Consider the following 22,866-nt stretch of genomic DNA (forward strand, 5'->3'; position numbering starts at 1 on the left):
ACACCAAGCGCACTCCACATAGATTCCTCTGGAACATCCTCGGTGGTGGCTTCTCTTCATATGTGTGTTTCGATCGCCGCTTGGAGGATGCAGGAGAAATCTTTCGTAAGTGCTAGTTCTCCCTCGAACAGTTCTTCAGGCTCTTCGTCAAGGTTATTGCTCGTCCCTTCGGGCAATGGTTGTCCCATTATCCACATGCCATGTAGTATATTCCCGTGCTCCAGATTAATAGGCAACGACGCCAGATGTTTTCCCTACGGGTGTGTGTGTGTGTGTGTTTAGTGCATTGCAGATAACCAGAATATGACAATATACACAGATGCAGACAAATAGATGAACTCAATACTGCATTCTCATTCATAACATGTTCTAGTACATCAGATAACATCAAGCCTCTACTAATGTATCACAAACTGGAAACAAGGAGGACTATATAGGTGTCGGCACGGTTACCCGGTGCCAACTGCCAGCAACCGTCAGTTAATCGCCGACCTTTAACACACAAATTAACACATACGTAATTACCCGACAACAAAGACAAAATGCCAAAATGTCAAAACTCAAAATGTAGCTAAGGGAGGCCTCTAATCACCTGCAAACTCCTCATTACTGGAATTGCTGGACTCCTCAAGGTCAAGATCCCTCAAGCTTACAACAACCAGCCCTACATCTGAAGTGGTAGGATCATCCTCATCAATCTATGAAGGCTCCTCTGGCTCTACATCCCATCGTGCCGCTGGACTCTCCTTGTACACAAGTGTCTTGCGGTCCATGAGACACAAAGCACAGTGTACAACCACAAGATTCTCTGCTCTCTCAGAGATAAGTCTGTTTCTCTTAAGAGAGTGGATGAAACTATATGTAGACCAGTTCCTCTCACCAGTTGAAGAACTGGAAACCTGGGATAGCAAATAGATAGCTAGAGTGGTGGTCAAAGATTTCGGACCATGACAATTCCACTACAAAAGTGGATCCTCTTGTGCCATAGTTTCTATATCCATCTTTGCCGCATTTGAATAGCCTCTAAGAGTGGCAAATCTTCCCCACTCAGTGCGAATTATGCCGGCATCTCTAGAATCATACATCTTTTCTATGCACCTAAAGAAACTCATCTTCACCTCATCATCCTGAATCAGTGTCACTCTACCCGGTCTATCCTTGTACCACTCAGGATTCAAGGCAAAGGCAACCATATGCAAAGGAGTGTTCAACTTGTCCCATTTGCGCTGAATGATTGGCCGGATGTGCTCATTGTAGAATGCTAGAGAGGGGTCCTTTACTCGCACAACAACCCTCATCTAGTCAAGCATAGAGTTGATGCACTCATACACCTCTCCAAGGTTAGGTGCATCCCCATCCCCATATCTAATGACCTGTAATATTGGAGAAATGATGGAGACAATGTATTTCGCATCATTCCAAAACACATCACTCTTCACTATCTCCTTCACCCTTCTCCCCTACGTTGTCTTGGCCTCGACCCACCTATTTCACTCATTAGTCATAACCATGAGTTGCAATGCCTCTTGCAACTCAATCATTCTCTCCAAGAGAATGAAATAGGATGCATATCTAGTCTCAACTGGTTTCTAGAACTCCTTCATGAAGGTCCTGAAGATTGCATGTGAAGTGTGGTGGTTGCAGATAAACATTTGCACATCTCTCGCATCGCTGACCACTCCTCTAATCCAGTCAATCTTCCCCATGTCCTTGAGTGCATTGTTCATGGCATGCACACAACATGGGGTCCACCAAATATGTCTATAGGCCGTCTCAATGAGTTTCCTTGCTGCTCTACACGCATGGGCTGCATTTGTCACTACTTGGACCACATTTTGTGGCTCAACCTCCTCAATAGGCTCCCTGAGGACCTGAAACTGAAAATCAACATCTTTGCGATACCTTGTACAATCAACTGCTCTAAGGAAGTATGGACCCTCTGCACATGTGACCATGATGTTGATGAGTGGACGATGGCTAATGTCCGTCCACCCATCCATAACTATGTTGCACCCAGATGCCATCCAACATGCCTTCATCTTCTCTATCAAAATATTGATCTTGTAATAGCTCTTATCCAAGATTGAGGTCCTCAATTTCATCTCACTTGGTGGCACAAATAATGGTCCTCCCTTCGCCACCTTAGACATCATCTCCTTATAATATGGAGACCGTGCAACATGAAATGGGATGCCATTGGCAAAGAAGAACCTGCCAATGGACTCATCTATTTCATCCTTCAGCTGCACATTAAACAAATCAGCTATGGGGTTACTTTGTGATGTGTGAAACTTGCGTCTCTCTATCCCCCTAGCCTCTCGTGATTGGGGCTTGGCACTAGAAGTGGAAGTGGGTGAAGGTCTAAACATCATTCCTCTCGTTTGCGAAGATTGCGATGCATGAGGAGAAGTATGTTGCATTTGCTAGCTTTGTTGAAGGGCTGCCCTAGCAGACAAAGTAGTGGGGATTGAAACATCTTTTTCATCTGGAATGCCCCAAAGCTTGTTCATCTCAATTCTGTACTCTATATTTTTAGTTTCCTTAAAAAACTTACAATGATCCACACCTTAACTGTCCAAAAAAGTAAGTGTGCATTCACTCTAGTGATGCTACCAAACCATTCAACCCCACAAATGTTGCACTTCCAGTTCCTTGTTCCCCCACTTGTACGTGATGTGCCTTCTACTCTTGAAGCAAACTGTCTTAGAGGAGATTTAGTATCATAAGCACCCCTAGCATACGGTGCCAACAACTCTGAAGGGCAACTTGTACTAGCTTGTGCACTCGCCATGGAACTAGATTGGGCTTCAGGATCAGCCCCATGGTCACACCCCTCATCCTCAGGTTCAAATTCTGAATCATGTTCACTATGAGAATGGATTTCCATCTCATCCTCACTCATGTCATGGGAGCTCATTGTGATAGTGACATTGCATTTCACAAAATAAAAATGAAAATAAATTGAGCCTAGTTTAACAAATTGAAATACAAATTTGAAATTTCAATTTTGGAAACAAAATTGACAATTTATAATTTTATATTATTTAAAATAAAAATAATAAAATTTCATGTTGAATCTTGAGAGCATCATTTTGCCTTCAAGATTCAAGATTCAACATCAAATCTGATTTTGAGATGAATAAAAAAAACAAGTTTAAACAAACAAAGAATTGAAAATCAGAAAATAAAACAAACAAAAAACGAGAAAAACCCTACCTTGTGCTTGAAAAATCTATCCAAAATGTTGTAGAATCCTCTTTCTCCTCTTCTTCTTGCTCCTTCACACTCCTCTCACACTTGCACTCACTCTTTTCACTCCTTCAATCAGACTTCTCCAAGTTTTTCCTCTTCATCAGCTTGCTGGAAAAAAAATCGGACTTTGAAAATGTGAGTGAAATCATCAAATATGGTGGTATTGTGTTGTTTTGGGAGAAGGGGTGGGGCCCATGTCAAATTAGGGTTACCCCCCAACCCCCCAAAATAACACTTTTTAAAAAAAATTTAATTTTTTCATTTTTTTTAGGTCTGGGCGAAGGGAGATGTTTGGACGTCTCCCTACCCCTCAAGAAACGCCTAGGCATCTTCCAAGGAGATGTGGAGACGCCGAGATGTCTTCTTGGGAGATGCAGAGATGTTTCCTCTTCTCTGGCGGAGCACTGGTGGTGGAGGCAGGACGGCGGGAGACATCACGTCCCCGTTTCCATGTCCCATAAACGTCCCCATCTCGGAAACGCGGCTCAAAAGGGGGGAAAAGGCGTTTCCGTGGAACGTTGCTGGAAAGAATGTTGGAGGTGCGAGATGTTCAACAATCCATGGAAAAAGTGGGTTGACTCAAAGACAAAAGAAGGGAAGAAGGTTAGACAAAGGGTGCTTGATGATATTTGGTGGTCCAATATTAGGTATTTATTTTATTTAATATATTTTTACTTTTTTTTGTTTTTAATTTAAAATTTTAATATTGTTAATGTCTTATAATTTCTTAAATGTTGCTTACAGCCATATTTTCCCTATCATATTACCTATTGTGGGGGTTATGTGGGGAAAGACTCTAATAGCTTTGGAGAGAATAATGAGACTTTTGATAGCATGCTTGATCAAGTGAGACAAATAATTCGTGATGAGGATCTTGGATTGCAATTCTATGAGGAGCATATTAAGTTTGTTGTCACAAAGAGGTGGAATAAAATGAACACCCCTATTTATATGGCTGCATATGCTCTTAATACCAAGTGGTATGCAGCTAGACTCTGCCAAGTTTTTCCTTTTGAGGATGATGAGGTAATGGAGGGGTTTATGAAGGTCCTTCATAAGATGTATAGTGTTGAGGATGCGACCATACTTTGAGAGCAGTGGCTTTAGTTTTTTGATCTTCAAGGTGCCACGTTCAACAATCTAGAGGTTAGGATGGATGGAGCAACTATTACACAAAAAAACCCGATTGGATTGTGGAAGTCTATTGGGAAGGGCACATGAGTGTTGAAGCAACTTGCCATTTGCTATTCTCATAGATTGCTAGTTCCTTTGTCGTAGAGAGGAATTGGTCTATCTACGGTGTCATCCATTTGATTAAAAGGAATAGGCTTATCTGTAGACAAGCAAAAATATTAGTTGCAATTTAGAGTGCTTGGAGACTTTAGGTTTGATAAACTGTAGTGTATTGATAGACACCGGTAGCACATTGAGATGCTTATCTTGAAGATGTTAGGTAGATTGATGAGGAGGAGGTGCAGTTATTATTGGTTGGGCATTATTGGACTCAACACAAGTTAGAGCAAGAGCAACATAAAAAATGGTCTTCTCATCTTTAGTGGTTCCATCTAAACATCAAGCATAAGAAGAGAAGTGCCAATCTAGTTGTAGATTGTTTGAGCCATCCATTGGTTCAAGCACTCCTTTTTATTCTTGTTGCATGTCAACATGAAGTTAGTGCATGTGGAGAATCGTATCTATCTAATATGAATTTTGTAGATATCTATGAGAAACTACTTTGCGGTAATTTAGATCTATATTTTTACTTGTAGGACGGCCTCCTATACAAACCTTGGGCATTGTGCATTTTGCATGAGGCAAGGAGATAAAAGCTAATATTGGAGGTTCATTTTAGAAAGGTTGTAGAACACTTTGGGATTGATAAGATCCTTGTAGTGTTACAAAAGTACTTGTTTTGGGCACACCTCAAGTCCAGTGTCACCAAATACATCAAATCTTTTACTGCATGGGCAATTGTTATTCAGACAACATAGAAGCAAGGTTTGTACATGCCTTTTCTAGTTCCAAAGAGATTGTGGGAATATGTTTCCATAGACTTCCCCTCACGCTACCCTACTACCAAACATGGTAATGATTTTATTTTTGTATTAGTTAGTAGATTTTCATAAATGGCATTCTGTTTACTTGCAAGAAAGCAATCTTAGCTTTGGAAACAACTTAATTGTACTTTTATCATGCTTGGAAATTATCATTAGATATAGGCACAAGGTTCTTGAGCAATTTTGGGAAAGTGCTTTGACACAAATTTGAAAAAGCATATTGCATTCGATTCCTACATTGATGGATATATGGAAGTGGTAAATAGAATGATAGTGCATCTTTTCAGGGTGTACAATTCCAAGAAGCATCCCACTTGGGATGAACCTTACTTTCATTCAGCACATCTACAAGAGAGCTCCACATAGCTTTGCCATACACATCCCTTTTCAGGTTTGCTTAGGTTCCAACCTTTGGCACCCGTTGACATAGCTTATCTATTTCACCATTAATAGGAGCAACTCCTTCAACTCAAAAGGAAGTTAACTTAATTGTTCATTTCATTATGGACATTCAGAAGCAGGTTAAACCGTAAAACCATTCTGAAATAGGTTAATGCTAAGTACAAGCAATGCCATGACAAGCATCGTGCAGTACACACCCTTCAAGTTGGTGATTGAGTTTGGCTACAATTGCAAGATAGATAGGACCTTATTGTAAGCTTTATCCACTTCAGTATAGGCTCCACACCATCAATGATAACACTTTCAACCTAATCTGCCTTCTTATCTTGGGTTGCATTTTGGTCTGCAATGTTGTGCCAATGCTTTCCACCTCTGCTGGATACATTAGATGTTGTAGAGACATTTTGGCAAATGGAGATCAATCCAGAATGTAGTGTTACATTGGAATTGGGTTGTTATTGACTCTAGGGTCAAACAAACATATCAATAAGGGAACCCTCTCTTCCAGATAATCAAAGCAGGTCAGGATCTTCCCTAGGGAAAATTGTTTATAGAGGTGCACGTTGCCGATTTGTTTCCACATCTTTTGGTGCAAGTGCATGCAATGGAGATCATTGCTCTTCAACGAGGGTTCACTCGAACACTTTGTAAATCTTGGTTGTTGCTTGACAACCTTTGTGGTTTCAAAGGTAGGTTCCATGCCATAACTAGCACCCACATTCAAGACCGAAAGTCCTAACTTGACTTTAGTGGTACTGCAAGACCTAGCTTGTCTTCAGTGGTTGTGATGGTTCAAGTAAGATATGAAACAGTTTGGTTCCAATCAACATTCATCTTTTTCCCCTTCTGTATATTAATGTACATAACCATTCTTTGTAGGCTAGAGAAGAGATAGATAACACACATTTTTTCTAATAGATAATTTACAGATCTTGCATATTACAGTTCTATACACATTAGTTGTCTTCTCTGCTTTCCATGGTCATCTGTAGTCTGCACGTTTCAAATCCCTTTTTTCAATTAAACCATTTTTGCAGATAACCTTATCAAATCTCTTTAATTGGGTTGTTTGTGGGGTTCTCCCTTAGGCCTTAGATTAGAAAAATTGTAAGTAGGAAATTAAATGAATTCCTGTCATTCTAATAAAAAAGAATACTCCTCAAAGAACTTGTCTTCTACATGATGGAATATGTACTGGACGTGAGGTCAATGAATTGGAAGGGAAAATCATTCATATATTAACCCACTTGTTTTTTTTTTTTTTAGTGAGTGTTGGAAATCAAATGGGATGCTTAGGAGTTTAAGTATTTTCTTTTATTTTTTTAAGGTCAACAGCACTGAGTTTTTTTTCATTGGATGTAGAACCGTAAACTTTACAAAGATAGATAGATGTTCAATTGCATTAGTCATAGATTGATTAATGCCTGCAAAAGTAAGAAAGGAATCATTTACAAAATGGCCATTTATTAACTGAGATTCCCTCTTGTAAGAGAAATTGCTTCCACAATATCTCAAGAGACTTTGTTAGCTAGAAGATATACAAAAGATTCAACAGCCAAAACATTGAGAAAGGGGGCTAAAGGGTACCCTTGTCTAATGAATAATATAAAGTTCTTGTATTTATGACAATTAATAGTATGATAAGCAAAAGCATCAAGACAGAGGTTTGAACAATAGACATGAAGTAAATAACATTCCTTAAAGCTTTAAGGATTTGTGTTTTGAAAAACATAAATGAAATAATTGCCAAGTCTTAAGGCACACCTTTAAACAAGGGCAGAATGAAAGGCCGTGCAATTGATCATAAGCTTTTTTAAAGTCTATTTCAATAAAATTTGGATTTTGACACATTCACACCTCCCTAAACAACAATGATGTAATTAAGAGTATATTTGTTTTTGATGAATCTTGTTTGCTTCTATTGACAATTGCAAGGAGGAGATGGTTCAGTGTCAAGGCCGAGGCCATGGCAATTATTTTGTAAGCGATGTTCAACATAGTGATGGCTTGACAGGAATCCAACTAGTAATTTCTGTAATGTTCCCTAATAATTGAGTTACGAAAAGTAAACTTGAAACAATATTAATTATTTTATATCAATATCTCAGCTATAGATTAATATAAATAATTAATATTATTAATGCTCTGGTGAATAAAGTGTTAAACACCGTGATTATTCTTAACTATTGAAGTAGTTCCTATAGGAAATTATAAACCAACTTATTTTGCGAATAAAAGGATGGCATTGCAGGGAACGTATATGCCTGAATAAAAAATGATTTGCCTTTAGTGTGAAAGATGCACAGTGGACTGTTACAAATGCCTTTTGCCAATTAACCACTGGCCTATTAGATGCGGGAATTCTGAGAAGAGCCGTGTTTGGTCGAAGCAACAGAAGAATTATTGAAGTGAGTCTTGTATGAGACGCGGGCGTGTGTAGATCCTAAACCGCTGAATGTTACAATTTATCGGGGGCGCATTATTCCTCTCGTGCACCATCGGATGCTAAGTGAAAACCGCGTATTCTATTCTCCGTGCCCCGTAACCCGTGAGGGTGTTTAGCAGGGTTGTAACGTCGTGTAAGGAAGTCGGGTTCTCGTGGAAGGAGATGAAAGCGCCACTAGAGCCGACGCGAAACGTAATGGTTTCGAAATCCTAGGTTATCAAGGATGAAAGTAACATTCCCAGACACATGCTTACCTTACAGTGCAATGGTATTGATTATACTGCGGGATTGATGCAGAAGAACTGTTGGTGATTTCTGGTAATTATCATCGGTGAAGGAATGGTCTATCGTTGTTGAATGAAGACTCTCGACAAGTATTTTGTAGTACGTTTGGCACCCACGTGGAAGAACAACGACATTCACAACGTTTTCATCAGGTGCACCAAAAGAAATTCTTAACCCATTTATTGATGGAATATTTCATCAATTGCTATCAACTTCATTGAATAAAGATGGTTCAGTTTCCTGTTGGCAAATATTATGTTAATCAGCAATTGAGACTTTGTGTAATAAGACAATAAACTGTTTAAAGTATTCCAATTAACCACCAGCTGAGTTGAACTATATGTGTTTGTGTATTCTACATGTCATAACCCCTCTTTGGACATTAGATTATCGTGATTAAATAAATACGATAATTAAAACATTTATTAATTAACATTTAATAATATGGGAAAATCGTCTCATTTATGAGACTTCACGATTTTCCTCTAAAGTGAGAGGGTTGTCATAACCCCACATCCTGGTGATGTAATCAATAATAGATTTTGTGATTCTTCATCATAATAATAAATTATCATTTATTATGTAATTAATAATATTAATAGTAATATTAATCATTCATTAATATAAAAATAATATTAATATTATAATAAGACTGTCATATCCCCTTCTTGATCATTATATATATATATATCTTAAATAAAGTGATTATTAGTAATTAATATGATAATTATGAAACCAAAGATTATTTGTAATGATTAAATATTATTATTTTTTTAATTAATATATTTATTAATATTTATTATTAATGTGATGAACTTTATAGTTTTATCTTATAGTATTACATCTTAATGTTCTATATTTCTTCCATTATCGAAGAGACAAGTCGTAAGGAAAGAGACTACAGTATGTTAAGGATTATGTCCAGAAGGGAAGCATGAATATGAAAAAAAGATAACTATGATATCGAAGGTAGCGATGCATATTTTGGTGCTAATCTAGCAATGAGTGGCGAAAACGATATTGGTGTTATTTAGTATTAGTCATCCATTAAATTTGAGAAGTACTAGATGGATGGTATGAAAGATCTAGCAATCCTTCTTGTCCTATATCGATCCATAGTCTCCAAGGAAGTGCTAAGACAAACAACAAAACACATCAAATAATTATTGACAAAGAATTGAACTGTATGGTCTCCCTATTATTAACAACTCAGGTGTCATCAAAGAAATGTTGAAAATCAGCGATCAAACACCAATATCATCCAGCAATTATCCGGAAGACATCGACATTATATATATATATCATTAAGCAAATTCCAATTAAATAAGTTTAAATAGGATGATGTTATCAAACAAATATCAATTAAGACACGTAAGACATAGTCAACAATTAATAACTTATGGTTATGATTAGACTATAACAAATATTTACGAAGAAGTATGTTTAAGGGAAATGATATTAAGTAAATTAACTAATAATATTTAGAGGAGGATGTGGCTGTTAGAGAAAACCATTCCATTGAAAAGATATTACTCTTGACATTGCAACTATTCAATAGGTATTTAGAGAGGGAAGATAGTGTATCGGGAAGGGATGGAGATATATAATCTGTGCTCTTTAAAAATGAAATTATTATCGATCAATTCAGATCAGAACTGTTATCTAGTTACAGGCAGAACATCCTTGTTCCTAGTGGTATGCATGTTGATGTGCTTAATATGCATGCTTAGTATATGAAGCTCGATAATGTCTTTATACATAATTTTAACAATAATATTAACATAGTTTAAAATATGTATTATAGAAACACATAGTTTCATGACAGTGGCAGACCATGTCTGACATGCATCAGATCTGTCTGCCATTCCCAGCCACTAAATATATTCATAACTAATAATGTTTTGCAGTGGCAGTGTCAATAATAGGTTATTAGCAAATATATAAATTATTGGTAACATTATTTTATATATATATATATATATATACTCAAATCACAATAAGGAATAATATAAGGGTTATAAATATGGATACTGATATAATAACAAATATTAATACAATAAATATAATTAATGTAATATCTTTTAGTAACGACTCTATAATAATATATAAGAATTCATAAAACTGGTAATTTAATAAATGTAAATGATTTATAAATGAATCGGAATAAGATTAAATTATCTAGAACTTGATCGACTAAAGAAAGAATGTCCCAGATTTGTTTTCATGTTAAGATAGCCTTGACTCTTGATCAAGTTAGTTTAAGTCGTAAGCACTTGAAAGTAGATTAATTATGGTTTTATTAGACCAAATCCTAGTAGGGGACATTACACTGCACTTAAGTCTATCTGCAAACCAATCATAGTTCAGGAATTTTATAGTGGTATCAGAGCTTAGAAATCTTGCCAGCCTGTAGGGTGTCTATTTTTTTTTTTTTAAAATTGAAAATTCGTGAAAACTTTATGCACAACTGAGTATGCACCAGGGGAATTATAATTTTCGGAATACTAGGGTTCGATAAAACAGATATCAAAACTCTCCTTTAGCACAAAGTGGTTCTTCTATTCAGTTTGAAATTTAGGACAGCCATACTGAAACTGACGAAGAGATTATTTTTGAAACAAACAGTATGGGGGAACCAGAAAACAATAGGGATCTCATAACAAGACTAATCAGAAGTCAACAAGATATGCAGGACAATGTCAACAGAATGACTAATTTGATGAACCAATTTATTAATCAGCATCAAAATAATGGAAATAATCAACACCATAATGCTGGGGCAAACAATGGGGGTAGAGATGAGCATTCTGTCAATAATAATCAGCCGGAAAGAACAGGAAAAGCCAGACCTTTTATGCCAACTTTCACTGTTAGGAATGTGCAACCAGAAAATGAACCGACCATTAGAGAATTACAAGATGAGATACACCAAGATTGGTTATTATCAGGGGATGATTTAAGATCAACCATGACATTTAGATGTCAGAATGAAACATAGGCCAAGGGGATAGCGAGGGAATAACAGTGAGTTACAGAGGAAAATCGGTAAGATGTCTATCCCTTGTTTTGACGGGTCAGGGAAAACTATAGCTAGGGCTTGGGTGCAGAAACTAGACACCTACTTTCAATTAAATCCTATGTTGGAAGATGAAGCAATTAAATATGCAGCATTACATCTTGACGGTGTAGCACATGAATGGTGGCACCATGGGCAAGTAACTTTGGGTCATAATCAGATTATTACATATGTTGAATTCACTGAGAAACTTATTGACAAATTTGACTTTAAAGATCCTGAACTTCATCTAAAAGATTTAACGCAGCTTAAGCAATCTGGAACTGTTGAACAATACATTTCTGAATTTGAAAAATTGGCAGTTTTAGTAACTGAAATTTCAGAGAGACACAAAATTGTGATATTCATAGATGGATTGTCTGATTCACTCAAAGGTTGGGTTAAGTCCTTGAACTCTCCTACTTTACAAACGGCTATTAAAAGAGCAAGAGAATTGGAACCATCTTCAAAGGGGAAATTTTTTAAAGCACCACCTAAACCTGAAAATGACAAACAACCTTTCAATAAAGATAATTACCCTAAAAACAAATTAGATAAAGAAGAGAGAGAAGAACTCAGAAGGAAAAAACTATGTTTCAGCTGTAGAGAATCATGGCAGCCAGGACATAGGTGTTTGGGAAAGGGAAAAATTCATTACATTGAGGTTATGTCAGATAGTGATGATGAAGAGAATGTTGAACCTAATATAGCACCTGCATCACACAACATAGAATCAGAGACAGGTACTAAACGTGGAGAAGGAGTAATAGCATCTATGACGAGAACACCTCATTATAATATTTTCAAAGTTAGAGGAGTTTTGAATGGGCAGCGTGTGGCTGTCATGCTTGATAGTGGTTCTACTCATAATTTTATAGATGCAACTCTTGTGGAAAAATGTGGATTGCAAACTGAAAAACATGAAGGTTTTGATGCTTGAGTAGCAGGTGGAACTAATTTGTCTAGTACTCATAAAGTTCCTAAATTGAGTATTACTCTTGGCAATTATACTGTTACTGATGATTTTTATGTGATTGATTTGGCTGATACAAATGTTGTTTGATGAGTACACTCAGAGTTTTAAAAGACTAGAATTTTCTTTTAAGATTGATAATAAGAAAGTAGTGCTTCGAGGTATGTCTAACGGTGGTCCCAGGATCGTTAGTGCTAAAAGAATGGAGGCTATTTTCAGACATGGAGACGTGGCATGGTCGTCACAATGTTTAATTTCCAATAAGGTATTAGGATTTGAATCTAAACATTATCAAGATGATTTGTTAAAAGTATTAGATTCACATAATCTGGTTTTCAGTGATATGCCTCTAAGAGTTCCGCCTGACAGAGGATTTGAACATACCATTGAATTAGAAGAAGGTGCCAAACCCGTCATCACAACCCCTTACAAACATCCTAAAACATTCAAAGATGAAATAGAAAAGACAATTAAGGAATTGTTGGATATGGGGCATATCAGGCCAAGTTCTAGTCCTTTTGCATCATCAGTAGTTCTGGTAAAAAAGAAGGATGGAACTCTTCGCATGTGTATTGATTATAGTGCTCTTAACAAGAAGACAATCAAAAACAGGTATCCAATTCCTCGAATTGATGAATTGTTAGATGAATTACATGGTGCTGTTTATTTTTCTAAAATTGATTTGAGGTCAGGATATCATCAAATAAAGTTAAGGGATCAAGATATTCATAAAACTGCTTTTCGTTGTCATTATGGTCATTATGAATTCTTGGTTATGCCGTTTGGTTTAACAAATGCTCTAGTGACATTTCAGTCTTGTATGAATCACATTTTTAACAATCAGCTGAGGAAATTTTTGCTAGTTTTCTTTGATAATATATTAATTTACAGCAAAACCTGGGAAGATCACTTGAAACATATTGATATAGTTCTTGGTATTATGGAATCTCAATCACTTTATGCAAAGGCTTCTAAATGTGAATTTGGAATGACAAAAATTTTATATTTAGGGCATATGATCAGTGCTACAGGTGTACAGGTTCATCAGGATAAGATAAGAGCCATTATGGATTGGCCACCGCCACGAAATCTTACAGATTTATGCGGGTTCTTTGGATTATGCAGTTATTACAGGAGGTTTGTCAGAGGGTTTTCATAGCTTGGGGCACCATTGACATATCTTACCAAAAAGGGGGCATTCCAATGGACTGAGGAAGCACAACAAGTTTTTGAGAAACTTAAAGAGGTAATGAGTTCTTGCCTAGTACTCGCACTTCCAGATTTTAATCAGCCTTTTGTCCTGGAATGCGATGCATCTGGTGAGGGAATAGGAGCAGTTTTTATGCAAAATAAACATCCTATAGCCTATGAAAGTAGGAAACTTAGTAATCTAGAGAGATTGTATTCTATCTATGACAAAGAAATGTTGGCAATCATACATGCATTGGCAAAATTTAGACAATATTTGGTCGGTGGCAAATTTGTAGTAAGAACTGACCATAACACTTTGAGATATTTCTTGGGACAGAAAGATTTGAATGACAAGCAGCAAAAATGGATCAGTAAGATCCAAGCTTATGATTTTGAAATTGAATATGTGAAAGGAAAGCACGATGTTGTTGCAGATGTGTTATCTAGAAGGCCTGAAATAAATGCATTATCTATAGTCACAACTGATTGGAAATCTTTATTGCTGGTTGAATATTCTAAGGATTCTTTTGCATGTGATTTGCTAGATGGTAATATACAAGATGATAAATATAAGATTGTAAATGATGTTATCTTTTACAAGGACAAGATTTATTTGATTCCAGGTTCAAAGCTGAAAAAGAAAATTCTACAATCCGTGCATGATATTCCTCTGGCAGGGCACCTCGGGTACTTTAAAACTTATCGGCAAATAAGGGAACGATTCACTTGGAAGGGACTAAAAAATTATGTCCTTCGTTATGTCAAAGAATGCATCACTTGCCAACAGAATAAAGCAGAGCATACTTATCCTGTAGGTCTATTGCAGCCATTACCTATACCAGAATAGAAATGGGAAAGTATATCAATGGATTTCATTATAGGCCTACCGCGATCTCAAGGTAAAGATTGCATTTTTGTTGTGGTTGATAGACTAACTAAATTCGCACATTTCTCTATCACTACAGAATTCACAACTGTCCAACTCGCAAAACTGTTCTTCCGAGAGGTGTTCCGTTTACATGGTTCACCGAAAAATATAATCAGTGATTGAGATAGCAGGTTTTTGAGTATATTTTGGGGGGAACTGCTCAGATCGACAAGTATAGAGTTGAATCACAGTACGAGTTATCATCCACAAACCGATTGACAGACTTAAATAGTAAACAAGTGGGTTGAAGGATACCTTCGTAATTATGTATCTGGACATCAGAAAGCTTGGGCTCGTTGGTTATATTTGGGTGAATACTACTATAATACTACATATCATATGTCTATCGGTATGACTCCTTTCAAAGCATTATATGGATATGATGCACTATCTTTTATTGATCTTGCTTTTGATTAGAGTAATATTCCCAAATCTCGTGATGTGCTTCAGGAATGCCAAGATGTATTGAAAGCGGTTAAGGAAAATTTGCAATGTGCTCAGAGTCAACAAAAAATTTATGCAGATAAGAAGTGTTGAGCGACATTTTGAAATTGGAGAATTGGTGTATCTCAGACTACAACCCTATAGGCAATCATCTTTCAAGCGTAGTGGGGCTGAGAAATTGAAGCCTCGGTTTTATGGGCCGTACCCAGTGGTTCGGAAGGTTGGGACAGTGGCATATGAATTGGCTTTATCTGCAGAAAGCAGAATACATAATGTATTTCATGTATCTTGTCTCAAAAAAGCTTTGGGTCAACAGGTGACAGTTTCAGGAAATCTACCACCACTGGATGAGGAAGGGTTATTAGAGATGATACCTGAAGTGATTTTGGAAACCCGCGACAGGGATTTACGGAATAGGACAATCAGGGAATATCTCATTAAATGGCAGAATTTACCATTGGATGATGCTACTTGGGAAAATGAACAGGTTCTTCAGCATCCTGGATTGCAGTTGCTTGTGGGCAAGCAACATTGGGCAGGGGAAACTGTAATGTTCCCTAATAATTGAGTTACGAAAAGTAAACTTGAAACAATATTAATTATTTTATATTAATATCTCAGCTATAGATTAATATAAATAATTAATATTATTAATGCTCTGGTGAATAAAATGTTAAACGCTGTGATTATTCTTAACTATTGAAGTAGTTCCTACGGGAAATTATAAACCAGCTTATTTTGCGAATAAAAGGATGATATTGCAGGGAACGTATATGCTTGAATAAAAAATGATTTGCCTTTAGTGTGAAAGATGCATAGTGGATTGTTACAAATGCCTTTTGCCAGCTAACCACTGGCCTATTGGATGCGGGAATTCTGAGAAGAGTCGTGTTGGGTCGGAGCAACAGAAGAATTACTGAAGTGAGTCTTGTATGAGACGTGGGCGTGTGTAGATCCTAAACCGCGTGAATGTTACAAACTATGGGGGGCGCATTCTTCCTCCCGTGCACCACCGGATGCTAAGTGAAAACCACGTATTCTATTCTCCGTGCCCCGTAACCCGTGAGGGTGTTTAGCAGGGTTGTAACGCTGTGTAAGGAAGTCAGGTTCTCGTGGAAGGAGATGAAAGTGCCACCAGAGCCGACGCGAAACGTAATGGTTTGAAATCCTAGGTTATCAAGGATGAAAGTAACGTTCCCAGACACATGCTTACCTTACAGTGCAATGGTATTGATTATATTGCGGGATTGATGCGGAAGAACTATTGGTGATTTCCGGTAAATATCATCGGTGAAGGAATGGTCTATCGTTGTTGAATGAAGACTCTTGACAAGTATGTTGCAGTACGTTTGGCACCCACGTGGAAGAACAACAGCATTCACAACGTTTTCATTAGGTGCACCAAAAGAAATTCTTAACCCATTTATTGATGGAATATTTCATCAATTGCTATCAACTTCATTGAATAAAGATGGTTCAGTTTCCTGTTGGCAAAGATTATGTTAATCAGCAATTGAGACTTTGTGTAATAAGACAATAAACTGTTTAAAGTATTCCAATTAACCACCAGCTGAGTTGAACTATATGTGTCTGTGTATTCTGCACTTAAGTCTATCTGCAAACCAATCATAGTTCAGGAATTTTACAATTTCTTAGGTTTGAATTGCATTTTACCTTGATTGATGGTGTTGACCAAAAATTAAGAAGATACATATTGCTGATATGCTTTCAAAAGATCAGATCTGATAGTATAGAGCCTCATAAAAGTCACAATGAAGAGCATAAATAGGATAAGCTTTATCATTTGCTTTGTAAAATAATATTGTGAAGTTCTTCTATCACAAAGCCTTTTTTGAGCATCGTAAAGCTCAGAGGGCATTAAATTCAAGCACATTTGAGAATTTTGGTTATTATTTTGATTGAAAGACCAATTTATAATGCTTAATAGAAGAACTTGTAATTTTTGACAAAATTGTTTGTTTATTTGAGAATATTTAATGCTCTTGATTCTTTTACTGGTATGACAAAACTGAATTTCCTCAAAGAAGATATTGATGTTGGTTTCCCACTTGCAATCAATTCAGTCTTGCACATAGTTGAGTTCCCCTTGTTGCGAACACATTTAGTTTTGATTTTATGTCAAAGTTTGGCGGTTTGAAATTGTAGACTTGTATTTGGAGGATTAAAGCTTTTAAAAGGCTAAGGGTTTGGTATATTCTTATAGAACTTGAGTGGGCCTCGTGACGAAGGCATTTATACTCATAGGAGGCACAAGTTCAAATTGAGAGAGGAGTAGGTCATGTGTATGTCATTGAACAATATATAAGGTAAGTCTAAAAGTAACCCCCTTGTGGGCTTTGAAATAGGGGATCGTACACCAAATTGGTCTGTCCTTTGGCTGTGACATTTTTGTTTCCTAGAACTATGAAGAAATGAGGCTGGCGAAAGATAATTTATCAGCAATTCATAGTCAAATTAAAATTATGTTACAAAAGAACAATCAACTGGTCATATTTTAAATTATTTAACTGGTTCTTTTAGTGGATATTTATCTTGATCAGGTGGTTCTGATTACAATAATGTGTAGTCTAAGTTGGAGGAATGGGTACAGTTATGCTGTTACAACAAATTTTTTCCCTTGGGTATGGTACATTTGGGTACAATGTATATATATACACAAAAAAAATTTAAAGAAATATATAGAATTGTAAAATTAAATACATTTGATAATATGATACTTCATCATTGATCAATGCCAAATGCCAAAATGGTAGTGATAAAGATAAATATTAAATGCTGATTGATAGTTCAAAATTTCAATATTATGTCATATGCCATATAGTATATATCATATATGTCTAGGGTCACAATTCAAATGAAAACCATTATAATTACAAAATTGACAGTAAAAATTAATAATTGTTCAATCATCAAGAGTCTAGATCAATATCATTGTTTGCTTCCATTCCAACATCATTTGAACCACAAGTATATGCAATGCCACTCACACTATGTGCATCATGTGTAAGTGTCTCATCATCATCATCTATAGTGACTCTAGCAAGCTCTTGAATTTATGCATCCAAGTTGGTACACTTAGGGGCTATATCCCAGTGCTTCATTGTCCCATCCTTGTAGTGTTCGTGCTTATGTAATAGAAGCCGCAAATTAGAATGAACATATATCAAATCTTCTTTTTTTTTTGCAGCCAACCAGTTACGCTTCACATAGTGGATAAAGGAGTATGTACTCCAATCTTGTTCATCAGAAGAACTTACAACCTGTTGAAATTGGAGATAAAACCAACACAACTTAAAAATAAAAAATGCAAAATAAATCAAAGAATGTCAAGTACTAAAGTCTAGTGCTATCCCCTTACTGATAGCTCTTACCATTAAAAAAAGAAAAAAAAAATGTACTAAAGTCTACAATACAAATGTAAAAAAGTAAACATACTTGTGATAGAATCTTGATTGCAAGAGGTTGGAGGAACAAATACTCTTGCCCATGGAGGTACCACCATGTACAAGCATCTACAACATATCGGTCGTAAAGAGCACAAGGACTATGATCTTGTCTTGAGATGAACAAGCTAAACTCTTTCCTAACATGTTCCACCATTTTCGGATCTGAGAAGAGTCTTTTGAATGCTTTCTTATACGCATTAGCAACTTCACTATTTCTAATTGGTGGAGTTCTCCTTGGCAAAGCAAGTATCTAAGAGCTATAGTATTTGGGAGAGAATGCATGTGCAAGGAAATGCAATGGCGTGTTCATCTTGTTTCAGCAATGATGAATGATTTTTTCCACACTTTAGAAAAATGTTTCTTTAGGGTCATTCTCTTTTTGTGCTATTATCCCCTTTATTTTTTCTATCATGGAGTTAATGCCATCATAGATTTCCCCTAAGCATGGCTAATCTGTATCAACAAACCTGATCATACTCATGCTAGGCCTATTGAAATTGAAGACATATTCCACATGAGCCCACCAATCGTCATTCAGGACAAATGACCTAACCTCTGGGCCCTCCTGAATTTGATTGCTTCCAAACACTCCATTGGTTCTAAAAACCTTGGCACCTAATGCCTCTTGCACCTTACAAGTCGTCTCAAAACAATTGTCAGTGATGCAAATTGGGTCTCAACAACCTAGGATCATGTAAAAAATATGTTAATAACACATTAAAAAATAATATATACGTATTAAACATGGCATAAATAAAATAAAAAATTAAATAAAATATTTAAATTAAATTTGCCTTCAACAATTCCAACCTTGAGAAAGTCCTAAAAATGCCTTATGCATATGGTGGTTCGTCACAAACATTTGATTCTTCTTATTCTCTTGGTATATATCTTTCAGCCACTCTATTTGAGTGCCAATTGCTTGCATCGCCAAGTTAAGGGAGTGCACAATGCATGGTGTCCAAAAAATGTTTTCATATCTTTCCTCAACCAAAGCACCTACAACCCTACAATTTTTTGCATCGTCTATAATGATTTGGACAACATTTTTCAGAACCCACCATCTCTATGGACTCAATGAAGATTTTAGAAATGAACTTTGCATCTTTGATTTGCTCCTCACAATCAACTGCCTTCTAAAACATTGTCCCTTTGGGGGACATTGCAATAACATTTATTAGAGGACTATTTTTGCAATCTTTGCATCTACCAAAAACAATAGAAACTCCCGTTTAAATCCAAGAATCCCTTATTGGTTTGAGTGATGTCTTTGCAAAATTCTTTTCTCTTGCCAATAAGGTGGTGCGCACCTTTTCATACCCAAGACCTGTGAAACTAGAAGGTCTTGTGATCTCCAAGACATGACATGACATGGCCAATATTGTGATCTCACCAAGTTGAAAGGCAGAACATTGGCATAAATGCAACGCGCAACTTTTTCCTCTGCAATGTCTCGTGCTTTATTTTTAAATGCCTTATCCAATGGGTCTCTTTTGCGGGAAGGAGTGGGATCTTCTACTTGGATAGAGGGTGTCTCCAAGAAAGGATGCTGGGAGGCCACTACTTTTTGAGAATCTATAGATAAAGTCATTGATTTTTTCTTTGCTGAAGGATGACATCTTAGTTTTGCTCTTTAAACCGTAGCATTAGCTGCTTCTTGTTCTCTAATGAATGACACAATTTTTCCACTCGACAAACCCTTCTTATTTATCCCTTCACATGCTCTAATCCCTTTCCCACTTATGCCACAAAAGTGAAGTCTCACTCGATAATACGAGCTCTTAAAGTTGGTTTTATACGTTACAATTCCCAAGATATCCCCCACCTCTTGGAAGTTTTTCAAGCATCATAGTATGTCTCCATAAAGGAGATGCTTTATCAATTTTTAATTTTTGGTTTGCATCCACACCTATTGAACTTGAACTACTGACCACTCTTGCAATCTGATTTTGCTATTATAAGGAACTATACAATTTTAAATTAGGAAAAAAATAAAAATGCAAGCCTACAATATGTACAGAATAACGAAAGTTCAAAACAAAGATAAAAAAATGTTATATTAAATACTGATTTTTATTTTTTATTTTTGAAAAAATTCATCAAAAGCTTAAAAACATTTTTAATAGACTAAAGAATAGGGTAAAAACACTTACCTTAAATGCTTAAATCTCCTTTGTGCAAGCTATCTTTGCTCCTTTGGCACTCCTCAATCAATCACCTTCGCAAAAAACTAGATTCCTTCAAAATGCCAAAATGAGAAAATTGAGTGGAGAGAATAAAATGTTCTTTTTGCTGGGCGAAATGACCTCTTTATGGGCATTTTAGGGTTTAGTTAGTGAAAAAAATTAAAAAATGTTTTTTTTTTCTTCTACACTTTTTGGTGCGCAATGCTTGTGGGTGCATCTATGTAATGTCCCCTATTTATAAATGCTCCATTTTTTGCCAAAAAAATCACAATCCCAAGTAAAACAAGAAATTGAATAGAGGAGCATTAAATTGATCATAAGACATCTCTAATTTATTGGAGAATTTCAACCATAGGGAAACTAGAATAAGGTGACTTGATAGGGTACCCTAGAGATCCTCTTCCCTAGGCCCAAGAGCGGATATACCATCCCTCTGGTAATCCTCTCACAACCTCTCTCATCATGGTTTTGATATACCATAAGTGATGAAGAACCAATATTGTCATGTCCCCTTTTCAAAAATAAAACTTACTGTTTACAGTAGGCCAGTTTGTCCAAAATTAGTAAGTCAAATCGTGCGAACAATTTGGGAAATAATGTTCTAAATGGAGAAAAATCAAATCAGATTTTAATGTCAAAATTATTAAATGGCATTTTAAATTAATTGGAGCCAAAAATGGCAAGGGGGTTTGGAGAATCTCAAAATTAGTAGTTATTAGTCGTCTCGAGTTCAAATGACGAAGTTGGATAAAATGGCAATGTCTATTTAAGTGGTGGAAGTGGAGACGCATTTTTGGAAAGGTAGTTACAACTTTTGAAATGCAAGATTCCCTCCTCTTTGGCATGGGGATTTTGGCGCCCAAAAGTGCTTTTTGAATATTGTGCCTTTTATAGTGATTTAGACTTGTTTTGGATTCATTCTATCTTATCATTTTTAATAGAGTTTTGTTGTTGTTCTTCAGAGGCTGCGAAACCATTGAAGGAGTGATCTTCCAGGCTGATAAACTAGGGGGATAGAGGCTTGCAGCAGGCAGTGTGTTTACAAGTCTCCAGTGGCAATCACATCCAGGGGTTGCAGTTGTGCTTCAAGACACTTTATATGTGTTGTTTTGATAGTGGTTGTAATAAATTTTGTTGTAGTTTCTTAGTGCATTTTCAGATTTGTATTGTTGATAATAACAACGTATATTGCTGTTCTTGTTTGTGTTAGACATTTATTTCATGCATCTTTCTTTGTGGGAAGTGTGAGGAGTTTGGAGAGTATTTTGGGTTTTGTAGTGGATTTGTGAAGTTTGAGCTTCGTTTCTGGAGTCTATTTTGTAATGTTTCATGGCAGATTTGTAGACTGTCACAAACATATATTTGCATGCTGTTATAATGCCAACATTTTTGTAGAGTCTTCTTCTTATGTTATATGATGGTTTTAAGTGTTTATAGGTTCATTGGGGCAATTCTCGGCATGCCCGATTTCACCACTTGTTTGCAAATTGTAAATCTGAGTTGGGTTATTAGAATTCTGTAAATCAGATATAAAATTGCAGCAAGGGTTATTATAGTGGTATCAGAGCCATGATCTTGTATGCCTGTGGGTTTAACAATATTTATGCAGTTGAGTGAAAGGGAAAAGAGATATTTACAGAGGGAGAAAAATAAAAGGCTAACCAAAAACCCTCTCTCAGGAGAAAATGAAGGGTATAACCAACATAAGAAGGAGATGGCTGATGCTGAGAAGATGCACAAGAAATTCCTTGAAGAGTTACAAAGGAGCCAAAAGAAAATCGCTGATGTTCTTGCTGAAACAAGAGAATTGATGAGGTTACTGGCAAAAAAACTTCAAAATCCAATATCTACTGAGGAAAGAGGGAGCTCTTCAAAAGTTCAACAGAATACCTCTCCTCTTAAAAATGCAAAACCAATATTCATACCTGAAGGAAACTTAGCTACAACCAACCCACCACCCAATCCAATGGAAGAGTTAGCAAGAGAGTTGGCTGCAATCAGACTATCTTATGACAATCAAGATGAAGGATTTAAGAATGCAGTGCCCTACAATGACTCTGTTACTCAAATGCAAGGAATGATGAATTTGAGGGGATATAGACTTCAACAAGATCAACATGGAGGAGAACTTAAGAGCAAAATAAATAAACTTCCAGCTCCAACTTTTGATGGTTCAGACA

At 36.4% G+C, this 22,866-nt stretch overlaps 1 protein-coding gene across 2 annotated transcripts in view; it reads left to right on the forward strand.

The window, feature by feature from the left end:
• LOC131044226 (uncharacterized) overlaps positions 1-22,866 on the forward strand; it is a 145,249-nt gene that overhangs the window by 23,226 nt on the left and 99,157 nt on the right. Inside the window, exon 2 of one of the 2 annotated variants that reach the window (XM_057977511.2) lies at positions 21,649-21,804. The exons of the other annotated variant lie outside the window; for it this stretch is intronic. The gene's annotated coding sequence lies outside the window, so the exon portion shown is untranslated. The remainder of the gene's footprint in view (positions 1-21,648; positions 21,805-22,866) is intronic. 2 annotated transcript variants of the gene reach the window in all.

The sequence above is a fragment of the Cryptomeria japonica genome, chromosome 6 (genome assembly GCF_030272615.1).
Source record: "Cryptomeria japonica chromosome 6, Sugi_1.0, whole genome shotgun sequence".
Taxonomy (NCBI): Eukaryota; Viridiplantae; Streptophyta; class Pinopsida; order Cupressales; family Cupressaceae; genus Cryptomeria; species Cryptomeria japonica.